A 9,181-nucleotide genomic window follows, 5' to 3' on the forward strand; every position below is an offset into this window, starting at 1 on the left:
AATATACACTCATTTCAAATCTGATGACTGCAACACACTTCAAAAAAGTTGGGACAGTCGACTGTTTACCACTGTGTAACATCACCTTTTCTTTTAATAACACTTATTAAGAGTCTGGGGCCTTACGACACCAGTTAATTAAGTTTAGCAAGCGGAATTTTCCCCATTCATCCATTATGCATTTCTTCAGCTGCGCAGCTGTACATGGCCTTATTTTGCGCTTCATTATGTGCCACACATTTTCAATCGGAGACAGGTCAGGACTGCAGGCAGGCCATGCTAGCACCCGCACTCTCTACTTACACAACCATGTGCTTGTAATCTGGGCAGAATGTGGTTTGGCGTTGTCCTGCTCTGGATGGCAGCATATCTTGCTCCAAAATGTGTACATATCTTTCTGCATTAATGATGCCCTCACAGATGTGCAAGTTACCCATTCCATGGGCACTGACACACCCCCATACCATGACAAACGCTAGCTTTTGAACCTGACACTGATAACAGCTTGGATGGTCCAAAAACTATTTGAAATGTTGACTCATCAGACCACAAAACACGATTCCACTGTGCTACTGTCCATCTCAGATGAGACCGAGCCCAGATAAGTCGGTGGCGTTTCTGGACAGTGTTGATGTATGGCTTCTGCTTTGCATCATAAAGCCTTAACTTGCATCTGTGGATGCAGCGGCGAATGGTGTTGAGTGACAAAGGTTTACCAAAGTATTCCTGAGCCCATGTCAGGATATTCATTACAGACTCGTACAGACGGTTTTTAAAACAGTGATGTGTGAGGTATCGGAGATCACATGCATTCAGAAGTGGTTTTCAGCCTTGCCCTTTACACACCGAGATTTGTCCAGATTCCTTGAACCTGTAATTATATTGTGCACTGTAGAAGGTGAAATGCTCAAAATCCTACCGATTTGTCTTTGCGGAATGTTCTGCCAAGCCTCAACCCATCCTTGCTCTTGAAGCATTAGGCCTTTTTTGGAGGCTCCTTATATACTATGATTAGACGATTGCCTAACCTGTTTCACATCACCTTCTTATTTCAACTTGTTACTTCGCTATTAGTCCTAAATGGCCCTTGTCCCAACTTTTTTGGAAAGTGTTGCATGCATGAATTTCAAAATAGATTTTTACTTTAAAAAAAATTAAGTAGTTGATTAGGTAAAACATCAAATAACTCATCTTTATACATTTATTGTTTAAATACAAGTCAAAGAAATATATCCCAATGTTCCTGACGTGTGAAAAATGCAAACTTTCACCCTGTAACCTCCGTCATATGTTTGCACTCTGTCCCACACTGCAGAACTTTTGGAACTCTTTTTTCAAAACTATGTCCGATGTTCTTAAAATCAAATTAGTTGTCTGTCCTTTAATTGCCATCTTTGGTGTTCCATCTCAGCGTCAGCCTCTGAACCATAAACTAGCTAGTGTTGTGGCTTTTGCATCGTTACTTGCTCGGCGCAGAATATTGCTGTCTTGGACCTCTCTACAACCCCATTCTATATCAGTCTGGCTTAGAGATTTAATGTTCTTTTTCAAACTTGAAAAAATCAAGTATAACATCAGAGGCAGGGGTGAATCATTTTTGGGAAAATGGCAACAATTTATTACCTACTTCAATGATGTATGCACCCTGGAGGTGGATTGAGGAGAGGTAGACAGTAAATACTAATCATCTTACTTTTTATCTTTTTTTTTTTTTAATTGTTTGTTTGTTTTTTCTGTTTGTTTGTTTTTGTTTTTTCTGTTTGTTTGTTTGTTCTTTTTTTGTTTGTTTCCCCCTTATCTTTTGGTTTTGGCTGTGATTATTTTGTTGGGGCCAGGTATGGTGGGGTTGTTGGATGGGGTGTTATAATATGTAAAATGCGGTTTTCCAATAAAAATTCTATGATTAAATACAAGTCAAAGTACATTTACAAATCACTCCTCTTCATTTTTATTAGCATTTTCCATACTGTTCCAACTTCTTCGGAATTGGGGTTGTATAACAGCAGCTATGACAGTAGCTCCAGCTGCAAGGCAAGTCATGGGTTTATATTACATTATATTAAATGTCAATGGACTAAATAGATAAAAATTAGGTGTCATTCTGGTTAAGTCAAAATTTATTCTCCATCTTCTTAGGAGTATTATTTTGTAACTGCATTATGTTTTTTCATTTGATTTCTGCTTTGGCTTAAGTTTGTACTTGCCAATCGTCTGCACACATATCTACAGTAGATCATGAGTTTTTTTAGTCTCTATTACATTACTGAGGTTGCAGTAACCCCATTTGTGATGCGATGTCTTCCTTTTATCACACCCTCAAAGTTTTAACCTGACACATTTCTTGGCACTGTAGAAGTAACCTTTTCGAGCCCATTTTATACTGCACCTGCAGTCCACTAACCTTATGTAACCCTATCCTTACCTTTCCTTTGTTTATCAATAAGGTGCAGATCTTTTTCTCTCCATAGCCAATCATGCCCTAGAATTACAAAGCATATGAAGTCTGTGATTTTAAGTCAATCTGTTACTTGAATTGCTCTTGGATCAGATTCATTGAGAGTACTCTCTTTGTTTTTTTCTATGGTGTAATAAACATTATGAACATTATTGAGCTTCTGGATGCAGCATCATTCTCTCCGCTCTTCTTCAGGGTGGACCGTTCTCCACCACATTCTTCAATAAATAAAAAATTGTTAGAGTGGGCAAATTGCTTTGTTATAAGGGAAATAAAACACTTCAGGATGTGCAGTAATTGGAAAACATTCAACTGTGGGGTGGTAACAGTAACTCTGCTTCATGCCAAGCCATATCACAGCACACCATTGTTGATTATTTCCCTGTATTATATTCCTTACATATTAAAATTTTATGCTAAACCTTCCCAATGCTTACAGTATATAAGCTGCCTAAAGTTGCACCCCACATGTGAGACTTTAAGAATCTAAACATCAACATGTCACTTGGCTGTGAGGGCCCTGAAAAGTATACTTCAATCTCTGGTGATTTCACACCTGTCGGTGTTACTCGGATTGAAAGAGTCAGACAGACAGAGAGAGAGAGAGAGAGAGAGAGAGAGAGAGAGAGAGAGAGAGCAATAGAGATCAAACTGCTGCTTGATTTATTTACCCTCCATAGACGTGTGTGTGTTGCATTATTCACTACTCTGAAGTGTGTCAGTTGTAGGACCCTGAGCTCACTTCTTAGTGTGTTTAATGCTAATACCTGACATTGAATATGATTCCAGACTCTTTTGTTCTGTGCAAAGAATCACAGCTTAAATTACTGATTTGTTTTCTTTTCTTAGAATATTCATCAAAATAACTCTCCTCTACACACTCTCTCTCTCTCTCTCTCTCTCTCTCTCTCTCTCTCACACACACACACACACACACACACACACACACAATACCGTCCCCTATTGGTTAATGCACTGTAAAAGTCTAGCCAAAGAGGCACTAATATTAAATAGATTTAGACTTTAGATAATATAGCAGGTCATTGTTGTACTAATTAAAGTAACACTGTGTCTAGTTAAATTGGTTTGCCAAAGCCAACATGCTGTTCTTAAATTTACATTTATCTCCTTTCAATGGATTTTCTGAATAAGGTGTTTACATGCAACAAATTTCCGATTAAAACAGGCATATTCCAGGGGTGGGAATCAGAATTTGGGGAATCAGAATATTGTCCTAATCCGAATCGGCCAATTGGATTTTTCAATACTAATTAGAATATTACCAAATTCTGATTAATATCACAATATATTGATGTGGATGTAAATATAGTCACTGACTGATTAACACATCAGAAAAGATACGTTTACTTCAGACACTATGGTTCACATCTAAATTAACAAGCTACAGTAACAGGTTGGTGTCATCTTCTAATTCTGCCTAAACTTGAACTGATATGAACTCTGCACAGGTTTTGTGTTCTTCCTGTACCCACACCTCAAATTCCATGTGATAATTAGCTGAAAGGGGAAATCAAATGTGTTTGTGATATGAATCAGGCAGTGAAGTAAAACGGAGAGTGGAGATGAAAAGAAAAGAAACTTCCACATTGTATTATAGGTATTGTAATAAGAAAGTACGATGACATGTCTGTCTGTCCTTATGTGACTTCTCATTATCTCTCTCCTAAGCTACGTTGCCGATTGATGCTGCTGTTTTGTGCAGAAATTAAAGCGGTGAAATTCAATTAAAACAGAAATTAAAACTGTGTTTCACTCAGTGTTAAACCCAGCCATTACATCTAATCACACCAGAGCTCCTGCTGCACTAAAACATGATATTTGAAAACTGTTCATATTTTTCTAATGCAATATGTACCAAAGAGATGTTGAATTCTCAATTCTGATTGGTTTGAAAGAATTTCTCTAACAACAGGTCTGTCAATATTTATCCCAATGTATGCTATCATTTCTACTGTAACAAACTACATATCGACATAAACACATAATCTGGCAAAAAATAAAAAAGGTATAATGGTTGATACGGTGATGTTCTGTGTAAGGAGATGTTTATTTAACATTTTTGGAAAGAGTCTCCCGTGTCAACGCTTTGTAAAAGTCAGAGTTAAAGTTGTAACCTACATGGGACAGTTCCTAAGTAATATGAAAAGCTGCATTTTTATTCATTTTAAAAGAGAAAGGGGGAAAAAGAGGCTGGTGAGGGAACGACTGTTTATTGCTGTTATAGCGTAAGTGATAACCGGCGCTAACTTGCTTTGTTGGCGTTCCACAACATTAAACATAACTAAAAATGAAAAATAAATAAAAATAAAAATGTTGTTCTTTCATTTTAAAAAAGTAGATTTGTTGTCAAATTAATGTGGTATTAGAGGACCAAAAAGAAAAAAAGAAAAAAAGAAAAGAAGAAGAAAAAAAAACACTTCCAGATGTGCAGTTATTGGAAAATGATCAACTTTGGAGTGGTAATAGTAACTCTCCCTTAATCCAAATGTATTTAAAGATCATTGATTATTTTCCAATAACAATTTTCAAAAACACCCCCAAGTGTATTATTCCTTACTTAGCAAATTAGATATTAATATAAATGAGGTGGTATAAGTATGTTGTTATTAAATGCAGCCATTTGTATGTCATACATAGTAATCAATCAAGGTGTAGTAGAATTAGAACTGTCTCTAGTACAAGAGCAGTTAGATTGTCCAGGATATATGTGACACCTAGCTGCAGACCAGATCTAATGCAAGGCAAAGGTAGTGTGAGTAAATAAAGGGATGTTAAAGATACAATACTAAAGAGTAGAAAAAATACAGAAAAATTCATTATAACTTTCAGAATAAATGACTGCTACTTATATACAAATGACAATTTTGTTCTAGGATGAACAGGGGGAAATCAACAATAAATTATGAATGCATGTATCTTCATCCTGGCACAAAGCAAGAGCTGGGTCATAATTCACTACTAATTCAATACTAATTAGCATGTCAATATAGCAACATCTCTATTGGTGATATATTTGGCATACTATACTAAGGTACTAGGTGGATAATGCTGTTATTAATTTCCTTCTGTCCCTGCTTGGGCCTTTATCATCTGTCTGAGGGGCTGCAGCTGCATACTATAGACTGTGAGATTAAATCCCAGAAGTATCACAAGTAAAACCTCCAAAGACACACTACCATGTCAAACTCTGCACTCACATTTTCTTCCAAGTTTCAAGAAAATGTCATGTTCTGCATACAGTATGTGGCAGTATATAGAACATACAATGATCCTCGTTTATTTTTTAGTAAAGTTGCGTTTAAGTGTATGTGTAGGCCAAAAGATTTAAACTAAAATTCCTGCAAATATTTCAGTAATGCTGATTTTCTTAGTACTCATGTACGTATGTTGATGAATGCAACTCACCTATAAATTAGCAAGTGTGCTAACAGTATAGCTGATTTACATTTAGTAATGCCCACAAAACTCCATAAAAGGCAAAGCTCACAGAGAGCTGAAAAATGACGACTAAATGATAAAAGAGTGCTAAATTAGACACAGACACAGTTTACTAGTATATCGTGCCGTTTTTGTCCTAACCGAATACCCAGTCCTAATTTTTTCTTTTAATTTATGAATTTGCTTTGTTGAGTTTCACAAAATGTCATTTAATTTGTGTTTGCAGTTGAATCAGTTGAATCAGTTGAACTGATTTTATATATAAGCAATGTCTACAATTTTGTATATAAATTTGCAGTAATTCATCGCTAATTAAACAATTTGACGCAGATCAGTCGCGGTGTACATTAATGAGTCTTCTTTTACGTAAATTTACACAAACAACTTTTCCGAACTAACTGGACTGTCATGAATACCACATTTCTTGTGTAAATGCCCCGGCAATAAATAAATAAATCTGCTCATATCCAGGTTGACAAATGATGCAATGACAATAAAGCGTACAAAAAATTACCCTATGGCCGTGTTTCAATCCTAGATGTCTCCCAAAATCCGTAAATGTCTTTCAAAATCAAACAGTGAAAAAAAAAAACACCATTTTTTTTTCATAGCCTGTCCCATTTACTCTTCCTTCTTTGTCTTATTCCTGTCTCTGCTTAACGTGTCCTCTGCTGACCCAGCTGAGACCTGAGACACACCAAGCACTTATGACTAATACAATGTGACTCTCTGTGGAGCGTTGATAGTAATTGCCCAAGTCACCGTTCCATAAAAGATAGGTATACATATTGAGGGAAGCACACATGGCCCGAAGCTTCCATTATTTTCACTGATATTATCTCAAATAAGGCTGATGCGCATCACAGGCGTGGAAGTTAGAAAGGAAATGTCGCGTCTCAGCTGTATGTGTTGGCTTATTTGTCGGTGTGGGCGCTTTTCCCTCTGGGACATGGAAGAAATCCAGAGTGGCAGGAACTGGGGGCCTCTGTGAGAGGGACGCAATTCAGAATGTTAGCAGACACAGCAGTCTCTGTCCTCTTCCTGTCTGCTCCGATTATTTTCCCCCACCCAAGAAGGGACCTGATGGGGGTCGAAATTAGTGAAGCTCCCAAACACAGAGAAAAACCTCACACATGTGCACTAACACACAACTCAACAAAAAATAGGTCTAGTGTAATTGGAAGTACTGTTATAGATATTTATCCCTCTGTCTTATGCAAACTAGCTTTCTCTATAGTGCAGTCTCAGTTGGACAGAGAAGCTGGAAGGAGATGATTAGAATTATGAAGACACTAACCGCTTTGCCCTCATTCAGTAGAGTTCACACTGCACTGGAAATGAGGCTACAGTTTAGATTGCTATAGTAATGCTTCATGGTTTCCAGTCTAATGATGATCATGAGAACAAAATGAGCATTTAAGCATTGATGTGAAAGTGAGATGATATGCACAGTTATGCACACAACACTGAAGAAAACACATGTCTTGACCTTAGTCTTATTTAAATATATGCATGTCTCTGTTAGATGGTAATGGGACGTCTAGATTTATGACATATCTTAATTACATCTTTTGTTTATTAACAGTTTTGTAATTTCATGAACATTGCATGAAAAATGTTTTTTTTTTTTTTTAACATTTTTTTTTTATAACTAAAATTCCCACCCGATTTACAGACGTTTCAGTCATACTGAAATGTTTCTTCATACTCATGTGAGTATGTTGATGAATATCAATCAGCTGTAGATTATCAAGTGCCTTTATGGTGCAGGCAATTTACTTTCAATGATGCCCACAAAACTCCATAAAAGGTTCTTACAATCTTCCTAACAACAACAAAATGATGACTAAATTGTGAAAGTGCGCCTCCTAGGCACTGCATATGTAAATCTTCCAATAATGCAGCTCAGCTACTGCAGCACGGTGGCTACCATAGACACACACTTTTTACAGGGTGTCATTATTTTTGTCCTCATTAACTGGCTAGTATTTTTTGTTTTTGTTTGTGGACTTGTTTCACAAAATTGCCATTAAATTCGTGTTTGCAACTGAAATTAATAAGTGATTTAAACTTGTACGTTAAGCATGTACATTTGCAGTAACAGATCGCCAGTTATACGATTTGAAGCCAATTAATCGAGGTTCACATTACAGAAATTTACACAAACTCAGGAGCTTTTGTACAAACCTTTTTCAGTACAAATTAACAGGATTCTCATGGATACCACATTTCTTGTGTAAATGCTCTTGAGAATGAGTTATAAATAAATTTGTCCATATAATATCAGTTTTAGAAATGTCTTCTGAGGTGAGAGAGTGATCACTGAGGCATGCTGTTTGCAATGCTAAACTGGTAGCTCTAAGTTTACCCTGACTTTTTAGCAACTTTAGCTTTGTCTCCAGTGGAAAATTAAATAATCAAAGTCAAATCTGCCTCCAGTGATATTAAATACTAAATAAAAATTTGGATTAAGGGAGAATTTGTTTCCAGTTTATTTTTGCCTGATCTATTCCTTAATGTATCTCAGATCAAGATGGACTGGGCCCAGGTAAAAAAGTTCAAATAGACCAGAAAGACATATTTTTTCTGGGTCAATTTAACTCGGATCATGCTGGCTTCATAATAGAGGTCCACTGGCATCTGGGTGCACTGTGAAAAGCTATTAGTATCAGAAATCTGCCACTGAGAGATCAGATTACTGTAGAACATGCCCATTTCCATGCATGAATCACTATACATTAGCTTAAAGCACAGCAAGCAGTCCTGGTGGTATCTGACTTTCTGTGCTTTATTAAGCATGATAACATTCCACTCATTTGGCTCATGTACACAAGGTGTGGTTTCTTGACACCTTATATGAGATTCACAAAAGAATCAGGACTCTTTGAACGACTCTTTTAACTGAGTCAATCAGGCATGAACGAATGAATCAAAAGTGTTGTCTAAGCTGACTCTTTTTATATTATTTATTATTGGACTATTTCAGATTGTCTGTGAGCTAATGCTTAAAAGAATAGTCTACGCACCTCTCTAGAAGATCAGTACATAAAGATACTTTCGAATTCAAATCCATTTACTCCGAAGTGAAATAATGTTGCAAATGCAAATAATACCTGATTGCAGCCAATGCAAAGTGAATAGCAAGCTTTTGCTAGCATGTTTATTGTGTTTTGTCTATTTTTTATTTTCACCAATGATTTTAGAGTTCCCAGTGGAAACACACTAGACAGTTATGTTGACTCAAAAAGAATCCAGAATAGTGCATAA

This window comes from Ictalurus furcatus, chromosome 12 (genome assembly GCF_023375685.1).
Source record: "Ictalurus furcatus strain D&B chromosome 12, Billie_1.0, whole genome shotgun sequence".
In the NCBI taxonomy this organism is placed as follows: domain Eukaryota; kingdom Metazoa; phylum Chordata; class Actinopteri; order Siluriformes; family Ictaluridae; genus Ictalurus; species Ictalurus furcatus.